Source organism: Macrobrachium rosenbergii, chromosome 51 (assembly GCF_040412425.1).
Source record: "Macrobrachium rosenbergii isolate ZJJX-2024 chromosome 51, ASM4041242v1, whole genome shotgun sequence".
Lineage (NCBI taxonomy): Eukaryota > Metazoa > Arthropoda > Malacostraca > Decapoda > Palaemonidae > Macrobrachium > Macrobrachium rosenbergii.
The window spans coordinates 51,062,735-51,086,882 of NC_089791.1; the positions used below are offsets into that span (position 1 = coordinate 51,062,735).

At 42.3% G+C, this 24,148-nt stretch overlaps 1 long non-coding RNA gene across 4 annotated transcripts in view; it reads right to left on the reverse strand.

The window, feature by feature from the left end:
- Positions 1–24,148, reverse strand: part of LOC136833400 (uncharacterized) — a 217,219-nt gene that overhangs the window by 14,921 nt on the left and 178,150 nt on the right. Inside the window, exon 1 of one of the 4 annotated variants that reach the window (XR_010851453.1) lies at positions 17,378–17,553. The exons of 2 other annotated variants lie outside the window; for them this stretch is intronic. This is a non-coding gene — a long non-coding RNA (uncharacterized lncRNA). Of the gene's footprint in view, positions 1–16,024; positions 16,170–17,377; positions 17,554–24,148 lie in introns of those variants that run through there. One more of the 4 variants, XR_010851457.1, reaches the window with a different exon arrangement.

A 24,148-nucleotide genomic window follows, 5' to 3' on the forward strand; every position in this document is an offset into this window, starting at 1 on the left:
CTGAAGAGCTGGGTGTCAGCAGAGCTAGAAGTTCAGGTTTCACTTCTTAAGTTAGTGAGATGTGAAGGATGATTATACTTCCAGTAGGTCAATGCAGAATGGAAGTAATGGCCATATGTGCCTGTGAGACATGAAGGACGATATACTTCCAGTAGGCTGATGCCAAATGGAAGTAAGGGACATATGTGCCTGACAGCTGAAAGCTAAAGAAGTAGAGGCTGCTCAGATGACCATAGCTTTCACTAAAAGAAGGCAAAGTTGTTCTTCTGAATCCGAGTGTTTCTGAAATTCTGTTAAGGATGAACGACAACGCGATCTAATCCAAGGAAGAGGGGTTCTTGACCAAGCATCAAAGGACAGAGAGCTCACTCTTTTCCCTCAGTTGGTGAGCACTCCTGGGTGCTTGGAGCTTGCGCTGGCTCCAGGTTGTAGCTGGTGTCAGGTGAGCTGGACACCAGGCAAGTTAGGAATTCGGGAGCTGGACGGAGCTCCTAGAAGCCAAGGATGTCCGTTAAGCTCTAAGGGAGAAAGAACGGATCCAGGTCTTGGATAGATCGTTGTTCTTGGCTAAAATCAAAGGAAAAAATGAGGATAACACATCACTTGCTTCCTAGCTGGGTGTGAAAAAGCCTTGCAAGGTCTTTGAGAAGAAGATGAAAGATCCAGGTCTCTGTGCTTAACCAGAGATAAGCATAGATCGGTACCTCTTCAAGGAAGTGAGAGAACCTAGATCTTCTCAGAAACAAAGAGGTAATCTGCAGCAGGGTCAGAGGTGTCTAAAAATAAGAGACGCAGAGTCTGAGACACCAGCTTTGGAAGACGACCACTAAGTCTGGGAGAAAGAGGAACAGGGTGACTTCTGAGTCTTGTAATAGCCTCTGCAATGCGTCTCAAAGACTCGTCGGCAGACAATCCTATGGACAGTCCGGCGCCTGTCTAGGCAAGAGCAGACCCCCCTGGTAGTATCTCTGAAGCTAGGTTGTCTGAGAAGACACAGTTTGTGGGAAAGATCTTGATGAGTCGTCCAACAACTGTAAGTAACTGGAAACTGAGCCTGAGACTGTTCAGCAGTTCCTTGATCATGTAGAAGGTTCCTTGAAGAGGCAAACAGGTCCAAGGTTGGCTTACTTCATACAATAAAGAGATTTTGACAACTCAGGATCGAAAGGCCACTATGGGAAGGACAAGCTTCTGACGGCCCAGCAGGTCCTTCGTTGCTTAGTCCCTGAATAAATCAAATGACTAGAAGACTTGATTGATCTGTCCGTGGAGAAAGAACTCTGCTGATTGGTCAAGAGGGAATGCCGGATCCAGCTCCCTGCTTAGGTGGATGTGTTAGGACTGATGTCTAAACCTTATAGACTACCACTCTATACTTCTTGGGGACCGAGTCCTGGACATCTTCCCAGTTCTTCAAATGGGCTCCTTTGACCAAGATCTGAGGTGCTGAGAAGAAGACTAGAACTAAGCTCAGCAGAAGAAGGAATTTCCTTGCACAAGTCATGTTCACACAGACACCACCGGAAACCAGACTAAAGAAACCTGGGCTAAGAAACAACACGGTGTCCGACTGTGTTCCCTGTCCCGGTAAAGGTTACTGTCATGAGCCTCCGAGCCCCTTTTCTTCAAAGATAATGAAGTCATTCGACTTGTAAAGACTGAAGTAATGCCCAGACAAAAGGGGGAAGTCAAATGCAGCAAGAGCTAGTAATCGGGAGAGGGCGAAACACAGATTCCTAATTGGGAAGCCCTATCCTGAAAGGCAGAACTAAATAACTTTGGAGTTTGGAAGGAGATCTGGAAGAGTGCTCCCTGCATATCCAAGCTCCTATCCAATCACCCTGGAGAATGGGTGAAAGAACTATCTGGATCATCTCCCTCTTGAACTTCATCTACTGTCTAAGCGACAGAAATGAAGAACTTTGGTCATGCAGCCCATCGTCAGAAGCTGAGTACAAGAAAAAGTGTCGAGTGCTCCGAAACCAGTGTTGGAATGGTGTCATTTGTGAGCGATAGCCTGTTGCAACTGTGTGAATCTCACAGTAGAAGAGAGCACCAGACATCTACTTCTAAAGAATACTAAACAAGAGCGGAAAAAAAAACTCTTCCAAGTCCTTACATGACAGGGCACGGAATCCAAGGAGCCAAGCCTCTGGCGCTGAGTGTTCTGACACTGGAAACCTGGATACTAAACTTTTGGTGGATGGTGTAACAGGCCCAACAAATTACTAAGTTGGTGTTGAATGGTCTCCAATGAATCATAGGAGTGGATGAAACTGATGTAGAAAAGTGAAGAGGTAGTGTCTGTAGTCCCGAGTGTGGTGTTAGATAACTGACAGCTGGTTTGAAACAAACAGGAGGACGAGTGGACATAGGACACAGGCTGACACGCAAACATGAGTTTGGACACTGGGCACTCGGACACAGACATTGGGTGCTCGGATAGTAGTCACTCAACCACTGTGCACTCGGACACTGAACCTTGGAGGCCACTGAGCACTCGGACACTAGGATACATATGGACGCTCAGAACTTGGGCTCTCGGAAGTTGGGAGCTTGGAACTCGGGAGCTTGGAACTTGGGAGTTTGGAACTCAGGAGCTTGGCACCTGGGAGCTCGAAAATTGGGAGCTCAGAAATTGGGAACTCGGAATTGAGCGCTCAGAAGAGGAAGCTCGGAACTTGGGAGATCAGAACTAGGGAGTTTGGAACTTGGGAGATCGGAACTCAGGAGTTTGGAACTTGGGAGATTGGAACTCGGAACTAGGCAGCTTGGAACTTGGCACTCTCTGACCGTCTAGATTCGGAGAGCAATGACGACAACCACTGATGCATCAAAACTGGGAAATATATCTTTACAATTTACAATGGCTGAGATAAATCCGAAAAAACGCCATTGGTGTCACTAGTCTACACTGTGATCCATAACTAACCACACTGGGATCCTGAAAGTGTCAATGGAGCCCCTTGTCCACACTGGTATCCTTATCTTGTTCACACTGGGATCCATAAACTGAAAAAACGTCATCAGTGCCACTATGGCTAAGGCAAGCACATCTTTATGGACGCCTTTCCAATGGCAGTCTGTCGAGACCTGCGGACAACAGGCTCGACTGAGGGGTAACTATCCAGGGCACAAAACCCTTTCGGACTCACATGGACCGACAGTATGCCTGCTCCCAGGTGCAGGGGAGTTTGACAGGGACTGAGTTTATGAGATCCAATAAGGCCGGACAGTTACCTCCTCCACTACACATCCAACAAAATGATATTTTTATAATAAAATAAAGTTTGTTCATACTTACCTAGCAGATATATATATAGCTGTATTCTCCGAAGTCCGACAGAATTTCAAATTTCAAGGCACACGAGTGGCTCGATCAGGTGGTTAGTACACATTCCCGCCGGCTGAAGTGCGGGCATCAGGAACCATTCCCATTTTCTATTCAGATTTTCTAACGCCACTGTCTCCTGAGGGAGGAGGGAGGGCAATATGAATATATATATCTGCCAGGTAAGTATGAACAAACTTTATTTTATTATAAAAATATCATTTTTGTTCATGAGGCTTACCTGCCAGATATATATATAGCTGAATACCACCTTTGGAGGGGGGTAGAGACAGCTAAGAATAATGGAAACAATTTTAGAGGTAAAATATTTTGGTTCCTTGCCTGATAGCATAGCTGACTGAGTGGTTACTGTCACCCTAGCCTGCTTCTGCTTTACTAGAGAGACCCCAGCAAGGTGACCTATAAAGCTGGCGACTGCTAGATGATCTGTCAACGGGCGTGACCACAATGTGACTAGACCATAGATCATAATACCAGGACAAACGAGTATACCAACCACTAACCAGCACTTAAGACTTTATAAAAGATTGGGAAGACTGACTCCATCAATCGACCCAACAACCATAAAAACACAACAAAACACAATTAAAAACCCTCCTAAACAGGATTAAAGGATAGGAGCAGAGCTACCCCCTGACCCCAAGGTTGTAGCAGCAGCAACGTATGGTCCCAGAAAAAAGCAATTTTCGTATGCTACCTTGACATCTCTTAAGTAGTGTGAGGCAAACACCGATTCACTTCTCCAAAAGGTGGCACTGATAATATCACTGAGCGCCATATTTCTCTGGAACGCCATGGAGGTAGCGACTGCCTGAACTTCATGGGCGTTGACTCTCAACAACTTAAAGTTGAGTCGTCGCAACAAAGAATGTGCCTCCTTAATGACATTCTAATGAAGAATGCTAGCGCGCGTTCTTCGACATGGGATTAACAGGATGTTTCACGAACACCATAAATTGTCCGAGGGACCTCTGCAGGTCCTGAGTCCTTCTAAGGTAATACCTTAGAGCTCTAACAGGACAAAGAACTCTCTCAGGATTCTGTCCAGCAAGGTCAGTCAAACCTTTAATTTCAAAAAGATCTAGGCCAAGGATTAGAAAGGCCTTTCATTCTTAGCTAAGAATGTAGGGGACAACAGAGCAGACAGCATTGTGTCCTTGAAGCCCATGACGGCTGAAAGCCTGAACTTACTCACCTCTTCACCGTCGCCCAGAGCAATGAGGAAGACCGTCTTTCTAGTAACATCCCGTAGAGATGCTGAATGAAGAGGCTCAAAAGGACTGGAACATTAAAAACTTGAGGACAACATCAAATTCAAGTAGGGGAATAGGCCGGGGAACCTTGGATGTTTCGAAAGATCTCAAAAAGAGATCGTGAAGGTCCTTATTATTAGACAAATCCAGTCCTCTGTGTCGGAAAACAGAGGAAGAAGCATGCTCCGATATCCTTTGATAGTTGGGACTGCCAACTTGAACTTTTCTCTCAAAAGAAGGAAATCAGCTATTTGGCTCAAAGAGGTCGAGGAAGAAAACTCCCTTCTTTCTGCACCAACCTCTGAAGGTTGCCCACTTTGCTTGATACACTTTGATAGAGGAAGCTCTTCTGGCTCTAAGATGGCCCGTGCCACTGCGACTAGAAAACCCCTCGCTCTGACCAATTTCTCGATAGTCTGAATGCAGTCAGGTTCAGAGCGGGAGGTTTTGATAGTATCTCATGAAGTGGGTTTGTTTGAGCAGATCTGCTCTCATAGGTAGTGACCTGGGAACGTCCACTAACCAGAAGAGAATCTCCGAGAACCATTGGTTCGAAGGCCAGCTGGGCGATGGCGTCATCCTTGTTCCTTGAGAGGCCGAGAACTTGCGCAGCACTTCTCCCAGAATTTTGAACGGAGGAAAGGCATAAACGTCCAGACCCGTCAATCCCAGAGAAGGCATCTATCGCCACTGCGCCTGGGTCTAGAACAGGGGCAGTAGATGGGAAGCCTCGCCCGTTCTTGAGGTCGCGAAGATCCACGGGAGGCGACCCCAAAAATTCCAAAGGTCTCCGGCAAACCTCGATGATGAAGAGTCCACTCCGTCGGAAGAAGTTGGTGGTGCTGACTGAGCAAGTCGCTCGAACATTCTCTACCCCTGCAACAAATCTTGTGAGGATTGTAATGTTGCGAGCTTGAGCCAGAGGAGAATTTCTCACCGGGCCGAACAGGGGAGCAGTGTGTTCCGCCTGTTTTTTGAGGTACGCCAATGCCGTAGTGTTGTCGAGTTCACTTGAACAACGTGATTGGCAACTTGAGACTCGAAGAATTGGAGGGCTAGGAAGATTGCCGCCAACTCTTTGATGTTGATGTGCCAGGAAATTTGTTGCCCTTTCCAGGTTCCTGACACTTCCTTTCCCCCAGTGTTGCTCTAACCCGCCAATGATGCGTCGGAGAAACAACACTGGTCCGGGGCTCAAAGCTTGAGAGAGATCCCTTTTCCCAACTTCACAGGATCGAGCCACCACTTGAGAGTCTTTTATGGAAGGAAGGATCCTTAATTCTTCTTCAAAGTGCTTCCTTGTTCTTCCAGTTCTCAGCAGAAAGAACTGAAGAGGTCTGAGATGTAGCCTTCCTAGAAACAAACTTCTCCAGCGAGGAAATGGTCCCCAGCAGACTCATCATTCCCTCACCGGGCATGTTTCCTTCTCCAAGAAGACCGCTACTTTTCGCAACAATGAACTTGCCTTTCTAGCGACGGAGGCGCTAAGAAAAGCGCTAATTCATCTGAATCCCCAGATAAACGATGGACTGGGAGGGGATCAGTTGCGATTTTCTACATTGATCAGAAGTCCCAGGGACTTCACGAGATCAAGTAAAATGAAGGTCCTCAGACACCTTCGTGCCGAAGAAGCACGGATCAACCAATCGTCAGGTAGAAGATCCTGACTCCGAGAGGTGCAACCACATCGCTATATTCTTCATGAGAAGAGTAAACACCCTCGGGCTGTGCTGAGTCCAAAGCAGAGAGCCCTGAATTGGTAAGTCTTGCCCCCAAGACAAAGCGGAGATACTTCATCGGCGCGGATGAATCGGGGCGTGGAAGTACGCATCTTGAAGGTCTAAAGACACCATCAATCCCGGGACGAAGCTCTAAAATTGACTGAGACGTTTCCATCTTGAACTTGTCCTTCTGGACAAAGTCGTTCAACCTGCTGACGTCCAAGACAGAGTCTCAACCTTCTGGATGTTTCGGAATAGAAACAGTCTGGTATTTAAAATCCAGGGGATTTTGTGTCTCAAAACTGGCTCCACTGCTCTCTTCTCTGTTTTTGTTCGAGAAGGTCCCAACGTTCTTCTGATTAGTGTGTGTGTACTTGAGAGATAAATCTCTGGGGTCAAGACAAGAGCGGAAGAGTCAGGAAAGGGATTAGGTCGTCTAGTCTACTACTTGGAGGTCCAGAGTCTGCCCCTCTCCCTCTCCAGGCTTGAGCAAAATGAAGAAGCCTGGCTTTTTGGCATCTGGAGGAGAAACTAGTCACTGGTCTGCCCCTCTTGGGGACGACCTTGCCTTTTTTTCTGCCTCGAGGTGCGGGTTTAAAAATTTCCGTGGAAGACCCTCCACGAAAGGGCTGCTTCTTTTAGCCTGCTGAGGCAAAGAAGACGACGAAGAAGTTTTTCTGAGGACGCTTTGGACCTGGAAAGAGGTCTTGGTGGCCTTCTCCTGAAGGCTGGAAGCGATATCCTAACCAAGGTCTGGGGAAGAGATGGCTGAGAAAGTGTTGTGTCTCTCCCTTCTGAGATGGAGAAACCAGACTTCGCCAAAAGGAGCAGAACAATGCTCTCTTCTTTAAAAGAGCTTAGGATTGAAAACTGGGTCAGATCTTCAGAGCCATCTCCTGACGGCCTTGTCCATGCAACTGAGTACGCTGGACAGCTCCCCCCAGACTAATAGAACTCCAGGGCTATTAGCCTGGAGTGTGCAGAACGCCCAGACACCAGTCCAAAAAGTTAAAGACTTCCACCGTCTTGAAAAGTCCTTTGGAGGTGGTGGTCCATTTCAGTGAGAGTCCAGGAAACCTTAGAAGAGGAACAAGTGGGATCTCCTAGAGCGTCCACAAGACTAGCAAAGTCCCCTTTAGAAGTAGAGGGAACTGTCAAACCCATATCTTCCCCTGTGTCGTACCAAATTCCGGATTTACCACGACAAACGAGGAAGGAGGCAAAGTTCAAAAAAGTCTTCCTTGGTTCTTTCTAGTCGACATCCAGTCTTGAACTTTCTTAAAAGCTCTCTTGGTAGAAGGATTTCTTCATTTAAGAAAGCCAGGAGATTTCCTCACCTGAACCAGAAGCCAACTGCGACGGGGAGCGAGAGGCAGCTGAAGCTTGAAAGGTTTCGGAAATAAATCCTTCAACAGACAAGTCAGAGTCTGATAATCGGAAGAAAAAGAAGAACATGTTTCTCTTCGTCCGAGGTTCTGACGTAAGAAGGTTCTTCTTCCTCAACTGGAGGGTCAGGAGAGCAAGGAGGAAGGAGTCGGAAGGCAGTAGTGATACGCCAGCCCGGACCCCAACGTGCTTGGAAGTAGTGGCTAAATCCTGAAGAGCCTGAACAGAAGAAACCCGGGAAGTTGATCATCAAGAAAAAACTGCGGGCGTGGAAAAAAGTGCGAGGGTGAGAAGAGAACAACGGGAGAGCGAGGAGCGTCCTGGCGGGAAGCGCGCCTGCTCCGTGAACTGACACGGAAGGAGCTTCACGATGGAGCGCGAGGCGTATGGGTGGGCGTGCGCACGAGACTCAAGGTGAGGCGGCGAAAGTAGGAGCCGCGCGGCGCTAGAACTCGAACCTGGCGCGCAGTATTTGAGACGTCAAAATCTTCAAAGAGAAGAAGGCTCCTTAAAACCTTCCTTAGGCGCAAGACGAGAATTCAGGAGAAGCAGCTAGACGAAGACGACGCAAGCGGGAGAGTGGGAGGCCTGGACTTCTTCACAGGCAGATGCAAATCTTTACGAGGCAGGCCTGGCCTTTCTTGATCCATAAGAGAATCCAGCTGCTGTTGCATGCCTAACAAAATCTGGCAAGTAGGGGACAGTCTCTTAGAAGACGGGCTGAATTTGCGAGGGACGGCGGTGAGAAGTCTTCTTCTTTCCCAATGGGGAAAGCGCTCCCGTCCTTAGCGAGCAGCCGCCAACCTCTCGAGAGAACGAAACTTCTTCCGTTGAGGACTTCCTCGAAACTTTCAGGGGACGAGCGTAGAACGTCTAGAGGAAGAGGACGTGGAAGCGTCCTCTCCTCTCAGGCTTCTTTGAGGGGTCGAGAGTCCAACCGAGCGCTCAACCCTGACAAGGGGAGGACGTGTGGAGGACGAGAAGCATTCCTTAATGATGCGTGCCCAGCCCGCGATCCTGGCAGCCTGGGTGGAGTCAACAGGGACCTGCCGAAGGGACGTCAGATCGGGAGGGGAGTCCCCGTAACTCTTCATGCGGAAAGGACATGCCCTCTCCCCGGTCTTGGGAGTTTTGGCAGAGGTCCAGGCCTTTCTAAGCATTATAAGGGTCGATCTGACGCCCCTCCACAACACTAGGGGGTTAACACACACACACACTTTGCGCTTGCAGGGCATTCACTTTATTTTCAAGAGCCAGTAATAGACTCAAGAACGAGAGTCAGAGCATTACTTTCTGCAACAACCTCAGGGCCCGAAGGCAACACTAAAGGTTAGGACTACAAGCTAAGGGTTACTAACGTGAGAAACCCCTGACCGACGAACAGAAACACTCCTGAGGAAGACCTCCCTCACCTATCACGCTCCAATTTGCATATAGGATTCATGCTTCTTCCATTCTCCTCAGATAATCCCTCACATTCATTGCAACGATTGTCCACAGAACATTCCATACCCCTACATTTCATACATAAAGTGTGAGGGTCTACCAAAGCCTTCGATAACCTCACCTTAGAACCACCTAAGCTACAAACACGATAGCTAGGAGGAAGACATTATATAAAGAAAAGTCAAAGGCAAAATTCAAAATGGTCCAGAAAAGCGTATGCCAAGCCACAGATCCAAGTCGATACCAAAAACAACCAAAATACTCAAGTGACAAAATTTGAAATAAAAAGCGGAGGAACTGACAACAGGTGTTGACAGTCCGCGTGACAGAGAAAATCTGAATAGAAAATGGGAATGGTTCTGATGCCCGTGCCCCAGCGGCGGGAATGTGTACTAACCACCTGATGATCGAGCCACTGCGTGTATTTGCGAAAATTTGAAATTCTGTCGGACCTTCGAGAATACAGCTATATATATATATCTGGCAGGTAAGCCTCATGAACAAAACGCCTTTTCAGTGGCTGTCTGCTGCTACCTGGGACTGCAACAGGCTCGACTGAGGGGGCAAAACCCATGTGGAATCCTTTGACCTCCCTTGGACTTCCAATTTGCCTCTTCCCAGGTGCAGGGGAGTCTGACAGGGACCTTCTGTCTAGGAGCATTGGGGGACGAGTAGTCACCTCCTCCACTGCATTACACTTCACTATAACAAGGTTAACATCTGTTAACCAGGGCACAAGACTGGCAAAGGTATGGAAATGGAAGCAAGGGAGCCAGGTGTGGGAGCATGTGGTAAGACAGCTAATAGGAGAGAATTGGTGCCAGGGCGCTGGCGCCGAGCGCATGAGAGGGTGCTGAGGGCAAAGCTGGTGCCCGAGATTGGTGCCAGCAAGGTTCACAGCGTGAGCTGGTTCTCGGCTGTCAAGAATGTCAACTGGTAGCCGTCAACAAAAACCCCCAATTCTCTCCTTACTACTTTCTGCCTAACACTGTGAGTTCTGCAAGGAGTGTGTTTTTCTGTTTATGCCAAAATTTATTTACTGGAGGCTTCCAGGAAGCATAGGTCTGGTAAATAAATCATAATTACAAAAGTTACAGGCTTCATGAAATGGCAAAATACCCAAGAACTGTTTTTAAGGCAATTATTGGTGGCTTGCGCGAAGCATAGGGCTGATAAACAAATCATAAATTGCCAAAATTATGGCCTAATGAAAGATAATACCTGTAATGCAATGTCGTAACATCTGAAAATTACTTTAAAGCAAAAACATTATCAGCGTCTCACCAGTAGCCTATGATGAGTAAACAGTTCATGAATTGCAAAAGCTAATGCCTAGTGAAGAGGCATTACTTTATAATGGAATGCCGTAACATCCGAGCATTACTTTTAAGGGAAAACTATTATCTACGGCTTGCTAGTATATTAAGGCCATAAAACAATTCATAAATTGCAAAGGTTATGGCCAAATGAAAAACCTAACATACACCAGTTATTTTATAATAGAGTGTCTAGACCAATTACTTTATAATGGAGTGTTGTAACACTCAAGAATTACTTTAAAAACAAAACTATTATCGGTGGCTCGCTAGTAGTTTATGGCCGGAAAACAATTCATAAATTGCCAAAGTTATGGCCTAATGAAAATGCGTAACATACAATCTACTTTTATATATAATGGAATGTCGTAACATCCGAGAATTACTTTTAATGCAAAACTATTATCGGTGCCACCAGAAGCCTAACCAGTACACAAACCATCAATGCAAATGGCGTCATTTACCGGCAGCTCGATGATGACTGGAATCCATAAAAAACAAAATAAGAAAAAACTGAAAGACTTCAGCTTGAAGGCTACAATATACGTGTTCCGATGGTTGATTTAACGCATCCTACATTGGAATCTGGTAAAATAACCGGAAATCAATGAAAAACCTACTGCCAGACCAGGAGTTGCCACCACGGACAGCAGGAAATGAATGAGAATTGTTTGCTAGGTCGTTCCAATATTCCATTAGTGGGATGGGCTGATCACCTACACAAACTATATTGAAGAGCTACCCGCGGAATTTTGAATCTAAGCTGCCGTTAAAGTGGAAACTATAGCTATTCAATTACTTGGTAAGCTACTTGTATAAAACTAAGCCTTTTGTATAGGAGTGGTCGTTGAACCTAGTAGGGTCATTAATTGGTGGAGATGGGGGTGTGTGGGGGAATACCAATCACTTGCCTTACGTCACCGTTCCCTTTTTCCATCAGCCACAGTGAAAATCTATAAAAGGCTCTAGTCTGTATACCTAAGGAAAATACAAAATTGTTATTTGTTCCCCTGAAATTACAAACACCCACCTTTTATATATGAGACTTACTCCTTTGCTGGGATGCTGTCTTGGAGTTTTTCCACTGAGAAATGCCATGTTCCTGGCTGCACACACAAAAAATTATATGCCATGACTCCTGTAACTGCTTACTGGTCTGGCAAAATGGTTCATCAGAAGATCTCATGTCAGAAGGCAACTTCATTCTGGCTATTACCAAGTAATGGGTTCAAAATAAGCTCTACCATGTCCACCCCCCCACCCCCATTGTTAAAAGATAGGGTACAGAGGAAGACACATCCTACTAAGAAAAACTAAGACTAGATGTTAATTGTGTATCTTGTCCAAAACCAGCAGGTACTTCAGCCTAAACACTGCTCTTGGGAAGAGATAAAAAGAAGGGAGGAGAGCCAGTCACTACATTTGCACCTCCAGACTTATCCTAGGTTTAAGCACTTGGAGATACTTGGGAGCTTACAAAGTTTGTTGAGCAGCCACCACAGGCTCAAAGAAGAAGGTATCCAATGACTAGTGGTAATGTTCCTAAAACAGAATGAGGTCAAGGTAGTCTATCTATAGCAGACACCTGGTCTCAGTACAATATCTGAAACACTGAAGAGTTCTTTTGGAAAGTGAGGGATGGCCCCATGCCTCTAACTTTGTGTGCTCTCTAGGAGGTGTTATAGGGCCACTTGATTATTTTGCAAGGTATGAAAGAAAAGGGGTTCCTACCACCTTTTTTTCACTTTCCTGTGCTAATGAAAAGTCTTCTATACTCTGGCCTCTGGGACAGTTCTTTCAAGTAGTAATTCAAAGCATGAACCAGGCAGAGAAGCACCTTTTATCCAGGTCGCCACCAACAAAGTCTTGGAGGGAGGGGATTGAGTAATTCTCAAAGTTTTTGCCTGCAACAGACAGATTTTGAATTTTCACTATGAAGTCAGGAACAAGAAAATGAGAGGCAACCTCATCCCTCCAAATGACATAGGAAAGTCCGTGTAACCCATCCGACCTCTTTGCCAAAGCCAAAGCTAAGAGAATCATAGGTCTTGAAGGTGAGGTCTCTGTCCAATGCACACAACTGAGGCTCAAAGGGTGCTTTGATAAGGCTCTGAAAAACAAGAGGGACTTCTCTATCTGGAAGACAGAGTTCCAAAGCAGGGCAATATGGTCGAAGCTTTTTATTAGCATGGATAACTTCACTAAAGTGAAAAGATCCAGCCCCCTAGTTTGAAGAACTCCAACAATGCTGAGCAATATGCCCTTCACTGCAGAAATTGAGAGGAGATTGTCTCTGTGAAGGTGGATAAAGTCTATGATCCACTGAACAGATGTTCCAACCGGCGAGATACCCTTCTATATTAACGCCAGCCACAGATGGGCTACTTTCCTTGGTGCACATTAGCAGAGTAATAATGATGGTACCCAGACTCCTCCACAACCATGAATAAAAGCTCTCTCTCACAGGATAAGCTGGATAACCTCCATGCATAAAGGTGCAGGGAGTGAACAGTTAGGTGGTACAGTGCAGTATCTGCAAATGTGGAGCAGATACAGGAGGATGGGCCACAGGGGAAGATCTCTTAGGGACTCAAGCAGAAGTACCAACAGATTGGATTACCACTCAGCTTGTGTCCTAAAGGAGCCACCCTAGACACTTTGAGACCAGGAGTGATGTTGATCACCCTACAGAGGAGGCCGAATGATGGAACTGTGTACACATCCAGTTTGTCCCAAGGATGTTGGAAAGTCTCTTCCATCACTGCCCAAGGCTCTGGGACTGGATAACAGAAGATGAGAAGTTTTCTGTTCAACCTGGACATAAACTGATTGAGCATGGGGGACACCCAAAGCTCAACCAGCCACTCTGCTACTTGGGGACGTAGGACCACTCCATCCCAACCATATGACCCTGAAGAGTGAACTGATTTGTCAAAATGTTTCTCCTCCCAGGAATGTGTCTGGAGGATGCTTGGCAGGGTCCAAGACACGGTCCCTTGTCTATTTACATCAGCTACCACAGTTGTGCTGTTGCTCACGAAAACCACCAAGTGTCCTCTCAACCATTCTTGGAGTGACTGCAACATCAACTAAGCTGCCTGCATCTCCAGAAAATCAATACATAGGCAGATGAAGGGTGTCCTTTGGCCACATCTGAAATGAACTCTCCTCTCACAAGTACTTTCCACCCCTTTCAATGCATCTAAGAACAGAACCATTCCCAGAGGAAGGGAGCTCAACGGAACCCTGGGTAAGTGGTTTCTGTTGTCTAACGACTATGCAAGATCCTCTCTGCCCTCTCAACTCAAGGGCATGAGTTGAGAAGGTAGATCTAGATGAGAGGTCCAGTGGAGCCCCAGTTGCCACTAAAGCAAACATAAGTGGCTTCTTTAGTGAGGCATGAGCTTCTCCTGGACCCCTAACTTACCTCTCACACTGTTCCACGTGGAAAGGAACTACGGAAGAGATCGATAAATCATCACAAATAGTCATTAACAACAACTTCTTCAATCACATGGTTGAATAACAAACACGAGTCTCTATAAATAACTGGCACCAGAAAAGCATGACGGACACCGGAAACAACCATATTAAGTCCATAAAACTATATTACAATCAATACATGTACCAAAAGTATGCAGATGAGGTCCTCAGAAAAATAATAAATGAAAATGTAACCCCTATTACAGAAGATGACAAAATTGTCCTGGTAATATATGATAAAAATATGAAAACAAACCAGTTATTACTTAAAAACAACCCTGCACCCCCAGAAACATCTTTGAAGAGTAGTGTCATCTACAAATTTCCATGCCCGGTGGAAAGATGCCACCACTCTTATATCGGGATGGTAACTAACAAACTCTCCAAGCGTCTCTCCTGTCACCTCCAAGAAGGGGCTATTTTTAATCATTACGCTCAAAAATACCAAAGAAGGCCAGGAAGAGAAGAACTCGTAAAGAACACCAAAATCATTGACCAGGCAACGGACCGCCAACACCTACGGCTTCTAGAAGTCCTACATATTTTAGAAAAAAAGCTGAACATCAACACGGTGAAGGAAACCGAATTTCTCCCTGCCATCATATGGAGAAATTTAAGAAACCAACTGACACTGGACGAGAGAGAGAGAGAGAGAGAGAGAGAGAGAGAGAGAGAGAGAGAGAGAGAGAGAGAGAGAGACAGCACCGGACACAGAAGGCAGATTACCTGAACAACTTATAATCCCGGATAACAGCCAATCCCAAATTCCAATGGCGATTAGGCTCAGAATGTCTCAATGCCTCCGGGCCCGACTTTGTCACCAACCTAAGACCAACCAAAATGCATCTGAATAACCGACCTGACAACTGTACACCCCCGCTTGCTATATATACCCTTGTAACCTGCATGTCGTTCCATTCACTCTTTGAAAATAAATGCCAGAGTGCGTTTGAAACGTCAGAGGAAATAAACCTAAGAAAACAGAAATCTTTGTATGTCCTTGGGAAACCTGATATACCAGCTACAGGCTGAAGAAAAAAAGATAATATGAAGAATAGAGTAGACTCCTTATAAATTAAATGCTGTGGAAACAGATATAATTATTATTAATATTGTTTCAAAGGCTAGGGGGCAAACCAAGCCTTGGGGGGGGGCCATCAGTGTCTTGTGGAGGGGAAGTGCTACTCCAGCTGTCCCCCTAATGATGCCCCTGCCCTGGGTAGCAAAAAGCTGTGCATGAAAATCCAAAATAATCTAATGAGCTAGAGTTTCACATCTGCACTAAAGGAGCCATGAATACAAGATGAAACTGGCTTTTCCAAGAAATATCTGATTTCTAAAATCCTCCTAGTTAAAACCTGGGACAAAAGAACCAATCTGGTTTCAGCCTTTTCCACATATCCACAATGCCCTGTGAAAATCATGTGTCATTTCAACTAAATTAGTCATCCCTACCCACAATCAATACACTGGGACACAATGTGGAAACATAAGCAGAGAACCCAAGTCCAAGTAGGAAAAAACATTCATCAGCATAGGCCTATATCTTAGTAAAAGTAAATTTGCAATATTTTAGTATGAGTTTCATAACAGCACAGCATAAAAACTAAAATACCAAGTTGAGGTATTAATATAAAGCAATACCCGCTTAGGGTATGTTGTATCAGGTCACAAACCTATTATCAATTTTTATTAGCAGTGCCCTTACTTACACTATATGGGGAGATTGGCCAGTTAAGGATCTAGTGCTTTAGGTTGAATCAAGATAGATTAGGTCACAACAGTGACCTAGTCCAGGGGGTTGCATTACCCTCAACTAGGTAAGGACCTGCACCCTTGGTTAAGCTAGAGTAAATTAATTATTTAACTTTGGTTATTTTTTTTTTAATGCCATATCTCGATGGCCTTCTGGAGCTGTTGCCTTTGCTTATTAAATCTATATATGCTTAATATGAAAAGCATACTAAATTCTACAGGAAACTTCCTGTCTTCGTTGTTTCAACACTTCTTTCAAGTAAATGGGGGTGGCTTTAAACCTGAATAACCAAAACTTCCTACATGCCTGACCTGTAGATTTTTTTCTCATTAGTAGCCCTTCGTTGGCTGAGTTGGTTGAGCTTCAGACTGTCACTCGATGGGTCGGAGTTCAATTCCCCCGGCAGGCTGATGAAGAGTTAGAGGAATTTATTTCTGTTGATAGAAATTCATTTCTCGCTATAATGTGTTTCGGATTCCACAATAAGCTATAGGTCCTGTTGCTAAGTAACCAATTGGTTCTCAGCCACATAAAATAAGTCTAATCCTTCAGGCCAGCCCTAGGAGATCTGTTGGTAATTCTAAGCCAGCTGTCCGCGGCGAGCTAGACTATGGCAATTGACGTTTTTCTATGTTATTTTACTTGCTTTACAAGAATTTAAAGTAATATTTAGTCGGCCGGCTGTAACTAAGCTGTCATTGACCTTTGAAGACTACGCGACTTGAATTGCCTAACGCATGAGGTAGGTCTAAGCCAGCATTCGCGCAAGCCCCCCACACCCTCCATAGCTAATATGGCAAAATTGTAACCAGTAAACACCCCTAAAAATACCAACATGACGTACCCTAGAGGTGTTTACTGGTTACAATTTGAAGTATAGCTATGGAGGTGGGGGCTTTGCCGCGGAATGCCGCTTAGACCTACCCTGCGTTAGGTAATTCAAGTCATGTAGTCTTCAAAGGTCAATCTGGTTTAGTTACAACCGGGCGACAAAATATGACTTTAAATTCTTGTAAAGCAAGTAAAATAACATAGAAAAACGCCAATTGCCACAGTCTAGCTCACCGCGGACAGCCGACTTAGAATTACCGAGCTGTTGATCAGCTCAGTGGTCTGGTAAAACTAAGGTATACTTAACTTTTTCTCATTAGTAGAGAGCTTAGGCCTAAATCAAATTATAATTGTGTCAGTTTTATTCAGTCTATAACCAGTTCAATCACCAATACGGTAGGGTAATTTTTCGGAAAACTCCAGCCAGCCATTTCGGAAGGTTCCAGTTAGGCATTTTTGCATGAAAAACCATTTTGGGTTTTCATTCAAAAATGGCTAGGAAAATGACAGGGCACTAAAAGAACCTGAAAATACCAACGTGACGTAACCTAGGGTGTTTACTGGTTACAATTTTGCCGTGTTAGCTATGGAGGGGGCGGTACTGTGTTTACCTTATAAGTCGTAATTTGATTAATTATTTTTCTCTGTTATTAAGCATTTGAAGGTCATGTATTGAGAAGAAAGTTTTCGTTTTGATGAGTTTTATCCAAGAAAAATATAAGTTGTAATGTGGAGGTGGCTGGAGTCTTCCGAAAATAACCCAATAAACTCTGGCAATACCCTAACTTGCGACATAAAGCAAAACTAGCATTAATAAATACTGTGGTACTTACAAATAATGCCCCACACACAAGAAGCCTGAAAATTTCACAATTCCTTTGACATAAATTACACCATAATTCTGTAGCGCAGACATTTCGTTATTGACTACAAGGTGGCAGACTGGCAGTAGCCGGTGTGTACCGGTGTAAGTCAAAGTCAAACCCTCAACTTCCTATATCGATAAAAACCCGATGTTTTTATATACCTAAAAATTGTAAGTCTTAATTTTTCTATTGTATACGACATATGCCAGACTGGCTGACAAGTGACAACTCATAACAAGTTCGCAAGTTTCAATGAAACGGAAAACAGCGCTACGTTTATATATATATATATATATATATATATATATATATATATATATATATATATATATATATATATATATATATATTGCATAAAATGTCTTTAAAGGTGAACCCTTATTTCTGCTACGATAGCTAAGTACTTACTTTTAAAATGATTTAGATGCTTGACTGACATAACAAGGAGGACATCACACGTAAACTTGTGAGACAAGCCATGGCATAATTTCCTAATTCTTTAACAGGCCGACTTCGCCCTGAACTTTCGTACTTTAAAGACTCCACGCCAGCTGTTCAAAATGTAAACAAAAATTCGGATTGAATTGTCTAGTGATATTTTTGAAGAAGAATGAGCGGGATTTTGTAAAGGAAACCCGAAATTACTGAAATCGTAAGTTTTTGGAGGATAAAATTGTCTAAGTACACAATACGGCCAAAAATCGGCCAAATAATGTGGCCGTGGATGTCTACAACTCTACATTTTTCACGGCCAGTCAATCTTGTATACGGCCAAATTTGATGAATTTGGCCGCAAAAACGGCCAAACGGCAACTCTGATTACGCAATTACGAAACTAAAAGAAAAACAAGAGGACATCAATTGGTAACTCACGTCGTTTAGTTGGTTTGTGAAAAGACTATAGTCCTTTATCCCAAAAACGAATATATAATCTTTAATTACTCTATTACTTCATATAAAAAATATTCTAAATTCATCAAGAACAATGAATGCTGTTGATGTTAATAAGAAAAACAAGAATTCTACCAAAAATTTTGCTTCGGTCCTTATGGCAATATCTTAATGGTTGGAGATATGACTTATTAAGACTCTCGAATAAGCAATGCAATAACCTTCCACAGCAATATGTTGACTGTCGTCAGAAAGTTACAATCTACTGGAAAACATACGAATTTAATGTATATTTTACAATTTTCTCGTTCTCAAAGATTTCAAAGGTGGTCACTTTGCAAAGAAAACAGCCGCTAAGTTTAAATGACAAGACTACCGCGGGAAACGCCTGTAAAGGTTTAGCCTACTGTACGGTAACCAAACCACGATAGAAGTCTTCAGTTTTACTGCCTTTTGTTTATGTTTGTCTTTTGTGTATGTTTATATGTGTCTTTTGTTTACATTTATGGCATTTACCATCTTTTACTTCTGTTTTTACGTGCATCCCAAGGGGCTGGTACCGAATACGGGGCACATTTTGCATGTAAACTGCTAGTTACCAAAGCGGCGCGGCAGCAGTCTCCAATTTTACCGTATATTTTAACAAATGAAACCGTAGAAAAGATAAATAACCGACAGGGTAAATCTATACATTAGCTCCGAGCCTGTTTTTACCTTTTCAACTGGCTTTTTCCTACACTTTTAGGGGTTCTGATACTGGCGGTGCATGTTTGTTGTCGGCCAAATGGAATGTCCCTTCGCCGTTTAGTAATGGCCCGGGGGGGGGGTACCCATACGCTAACAAGTTATTGCACTTAACGGACGGGATATGAACCGTTCGAAAAAGACGTACCCGTGCTCTGTCTTGTGAAGATCAAGTATGGAAACCCCTTGTTGCATGGACTTCAGGGTTTAATTACACTCGAGCACCAAAAATTAAAGGTAAATTCATAATTAACAACCAAAAAAACTGTAGAAAAAGTTAAGTAGAAGGCAGTCGCCGCCGCGGAGCTACTATATAGTTCTACCACCGATAGAAAACTGAATCCGTATACCTTTAAAACTAATGATGATAGTATTACATATTCTTTAGTCATACGTTCTCTTCGCTTCCCAGATAGTTACAGAAAACGTCCAAACTCTTTCTGGTTAAACCCTAACTATTTTATGACGTCATTGACAAAGTTGTGTTGCGTTTTTAAGGCTTATTTTTTAATTCCAGGTTCGGCTTTCGAGTGTACGAGGGGCTTGGAAATATTTGAATTAGGCTGAATGCTGGACCTGAAGTACAATAGGTTAAAAATTTATTTCATTACGAAACTTGGAAAAAACTTATTAGACATATGCATAAGGTTCCATATAATGTCTTATGCAAGGTGTTATGATAAGTGTCAAGCCACACGATTATAGTGAATAAAAATCAATATTTGAAGAATAACCATCATAAATTATTGACTAAAGTATATTAGCTTTGCATACATACAGCCGGTGCGTAATACAATAACTGACTTGAAGACTTGTTTCGAGGTTGCGTCTGACACATAAGAATTCTTATTTTTTTCATCACCTACCTACTTGAATTAACCCCACTAGGCTATCTGACTGGTCGAAAATTACCGGCAATTTATCATAAAATGTTATTAAAAAGTTAATAAATGGCTTGAAATTACAATAAGCTCACACTGTACATGTAATCATTAGAATGAAAATAACAGCATTACGCAACTATACCTGCAGTCACTAATTAGTAACCCTCTGAAACCCAAGTCAAAGTACAAGCTAAGGGTAACTTTAATATTTAACTTGAATCTAGATTAGTTTTGTGGCGAGTATCTTCTACAAGAAACACGTGAAGTCGAAAGCTGTCAAATTCTGTCATTGTAAAATGAGCATCATACGAATTACCCTGTTATTCACTGCTGTGAAAATTTCTTACTCTTTGCCTCAACGTTGTTACCTAGACCCATACAGGAAGAATTCTTACTGTGAAACTTTTCTTTCCATCTTAAAATTGAGGTTAAGATTTAAGAACAATTTTTCACCACTAGTTCCATTACCTTTGGAAATATGTTCAATAGTCCACGTCCAAGGATTCCGTTAACCATTTACATTTCTCTATTACTTTTGACAGATCCTTCTGGATCTAACCCTGCTCTTTCTATTGTCTTATGTCATAAATTACGAGGTTACTGATAAATTCCGTTTAAAGTGCGGAAATATAGTTAGCTGTCACAATAACAGGAATAGCCGTTTTCTTAACATGTAATCTTTCGATTACGGTATACAGACGGTTAACACTGAAAACGGTAATGGATTTATTCCAACGGACTTCCGAAAGTCCTAAAGATTTGAGATGACAGAAAAATATTTCAGTTAACGATAAAAAACATTGGCTTCTTTGTCCGTTCTCTTGAAGCGCACCTCAAACACCCCTGCTATATTGTCAATCTACGTATAGCGAAGGCATTAGCACAGACTATAAACAAGCTAAACAAAATGGAAAATATATCCCCGTACTGAGAACCTATTGGAAGCTATGATTCGAATTCAATCTATTTTGAATGTCTACTATTAAACTGATTCTGAATGATTCACTAATATATCTTGATACTAAGATATGGTAACCCTGTGGGAGCTGATAATCAGCTCAGTGGTCAGGTAAAAGTATTTAATAATAATAATAATAATAATAATAATAATAATAATAATAATAATAGTAGTAGTAGTAGTAGTAGTAGTAGTAGTAGTAGTAGTAGTAGTAGTAGTAGTAGTAGTAGTAATATGTCTGGTTACTATGATATAGTACTACTACGATGCAGTACTACTATATCTTGGTACTATGATATAGTACTACTATGCTATAGTACAACTATATCTTTGTACCAAGATATATTACTACTATGACATAGTACGACACTGTCTTGGTACTAGTAGTAACCAAGACAGCGACCAGGAGGAAGGTGACGTAACAGCGCCAACTCATTTTTTCCGACGAAAAACAGAAATAGCTCTGCAGACTAAACTCAGACTCGACACATGCCTGAAGAACGTCACCAGGACAACAAGGCATTCTTAGCAAAACGATTTCAGTTGCAGTCGTCACTGCTGGAGACGTTTAGCGCTTATAGGGGAGGACGTCAAATGAGAAACCACCGTACCCTAAGACCTTGGCCTGGTGGGAGGGATGGACGGGAATGAACACCAGCCCGTTTGATTGTTATTTTGATTATATTCTGTCATACATCGAGATCTGATTAACCTTTTTCGATCAAATCTCGTCTACAAATTTTAAGTTTCTTTTCCTTCCTGCGATTTTTGATAGTGTTGTTATTATCTAAGACTACAAAACAGCAGCGCTGGATAGCTGGTAACGATACAACTCGGTTAAGATGAATGTTTCTTGTTATCCCCAGGCCAACTTATTGTCAATACTGTTATTGTATTTTTACAGTGTCTTCCTTTTAAAACGATTTGTAACATTTTCCTCTCGCATCCCTTTCTCCTTGAGCCACATAGGATACCCAAGGAGTTCATCTCAAAAAAGCTTCAACCATTTTTTTTATACTCATTTATCATCCAAACTTTCATAAAGATTGGCTGGTCTTGGCGGAGGTTTGAAGTTTCCGAATACTCTTGTTCTTTGTGGACTCTGCCATTTAAGTTGGAAGTCTGATATGTTCACACTGGCAATTATTAATTTCTTTGACCCAGTGTTAACTTCGTATTTATATTTTCCATAACCGTGTACTTTCATGAATGAACAACTTGCTGTCATATCATTAACGACAAATACTTCAGCGAAAATATCAATTTAAATTCCGTTTCTAAATTTGTATACATGAACGAAATTCAGATGACCTCATTTAGAATTAATGATTTCTTTAATTTAAAAAAATAATAAAAAATTCCAATAAAACCTTTGATGAAAAACGACAAATTTTGTGTTTAAAACGACAAATTTTTCATTTAAGTGTTTCAAAATTTGTTCGGTATACAGATCAGATTCTGTGTTCTATTCCTTTTGGACAAGTTTAAACACCAACGCCTTACATAACACAAAGTAAGTTGGCATTTGTAGCAAGTTATCTGAAGGATAACCAAAGCAATGTAATTTTTTTATGAACAAATTGTAGATTTGTGTAAAACAGCACAAATCATGTTTGGTTTCTGCAGGAAAATTAATACATGACCTATTAGCCTATAATGCTGACAAGATACGAAGGCAGATTTCAAACACGCACACACACACACACGCGCGCGCAGACACACACACACACAACATATATATATATATATATATATATATATATATATATATATATATATATATATATATATATAAACATTAAAGCATTTCCCCAAATGGGGTGGCTATAATATAGAGATAAACAAGACAATTGTGGCTGGTACGTTCAAACTTTAAAATGCTGAATCCGCGATGTAATAGACTAAGGAATGAATCTCAATTCCACTTATAAATGTTAAACATGATACTAATAGGGACAGGAAGTTCACGAGAGAGAGAGAGAGAGAGAGAGAGAGAGAGAGAGAGAGAGAGAGAGAGAGAGAGAGAGAGAGGGGGCTGGTATTATATGTGCAGGTGGAAGGGAATAGAGGTAATTGATTAACAATAGGGTTTAAGGGACCCTGAAATACGTCTGGAGAGAGAGAGAGAGAGAGAGAGAGAGAGAGAGAGAGAGAGAGAGAGAGAGAGAGAGAGAGGAACAGAATAAGGAAGAAGCCGTGCGGAAGATATGGAGACGTGTGGGGATCGTGTGGGAAGAATTATTAAAATGATATTCATTTTAATAATTCTTGTGGAAGGCGTGAAGTTTGTAATACCAAGATGGCTGATTAATAACCATTATAACGCTTTTACAATAATATTAATAATAATAATTATCATTATTATTATTTTGCTATGGAAACCCCCCCGTATATATGTTCCATTGAAAATGAATTTAAATTTTAATAAAAACTACGTCTAAAGTCCCAATACAGGAAAGGGAGTCATCAGAAACATAGAAAAGCTGGAGCACCAATCATTTACATTGAAATATATTATTATTATTATTATTATTATTATTATTATTATTATTATTATCATTATTATTATTATATTAGCTAAGCTACAACTCTAGCTGCAAAAGAATTCTACAAACCCAACCAAGGTTCCAATATGGAAATCAGCCACGTACTAATATCGCGCAAACAATAAACTACTTGAAGAAATAACAAATAAAAGCAAATAGCAATAAACAGTTAGACCTATGAAACGAGACACTGAAGTTCCAACGATTCAAGAACCACGTGAGGAGGAAGATTATTTTACAATCTGGTTACAGCAGGAATTATTCTTCTAGGAAACAGGATGTACTGAACCTCACAGAGATAGGCAGGATATGCTAGAATTAAATGAATGTCTAGTACTATGTGGTGGATGGTATAGCCTGGGAAGATCTATAGGCAGAGGACGATCAAAATATGACCATTTTGTAAAGTTTTCATAATAATAACTATAAAAGTAAGCATACTAGATCAATAAACAATTAAAAATAACACGTGTACAATGATTTATTAGTCAGGTATTAACTTCAGAGAAAGTACTTGTATTTGATCAATATAAGGGATAAACTACATTCCCCTTAAAGAAAATGGTTATACTGTCTTCTGCATATACTGTGTTATATATCAAGACTCGTGTTTGGTATGAAATTAATAAAGTTTAGAGCAAACGTTTGAAAAATCCTAATCAAGGAACAAATGGTCAACAGCCCGTTAAACAGGGTCTTGAGGAAGAATCAGATT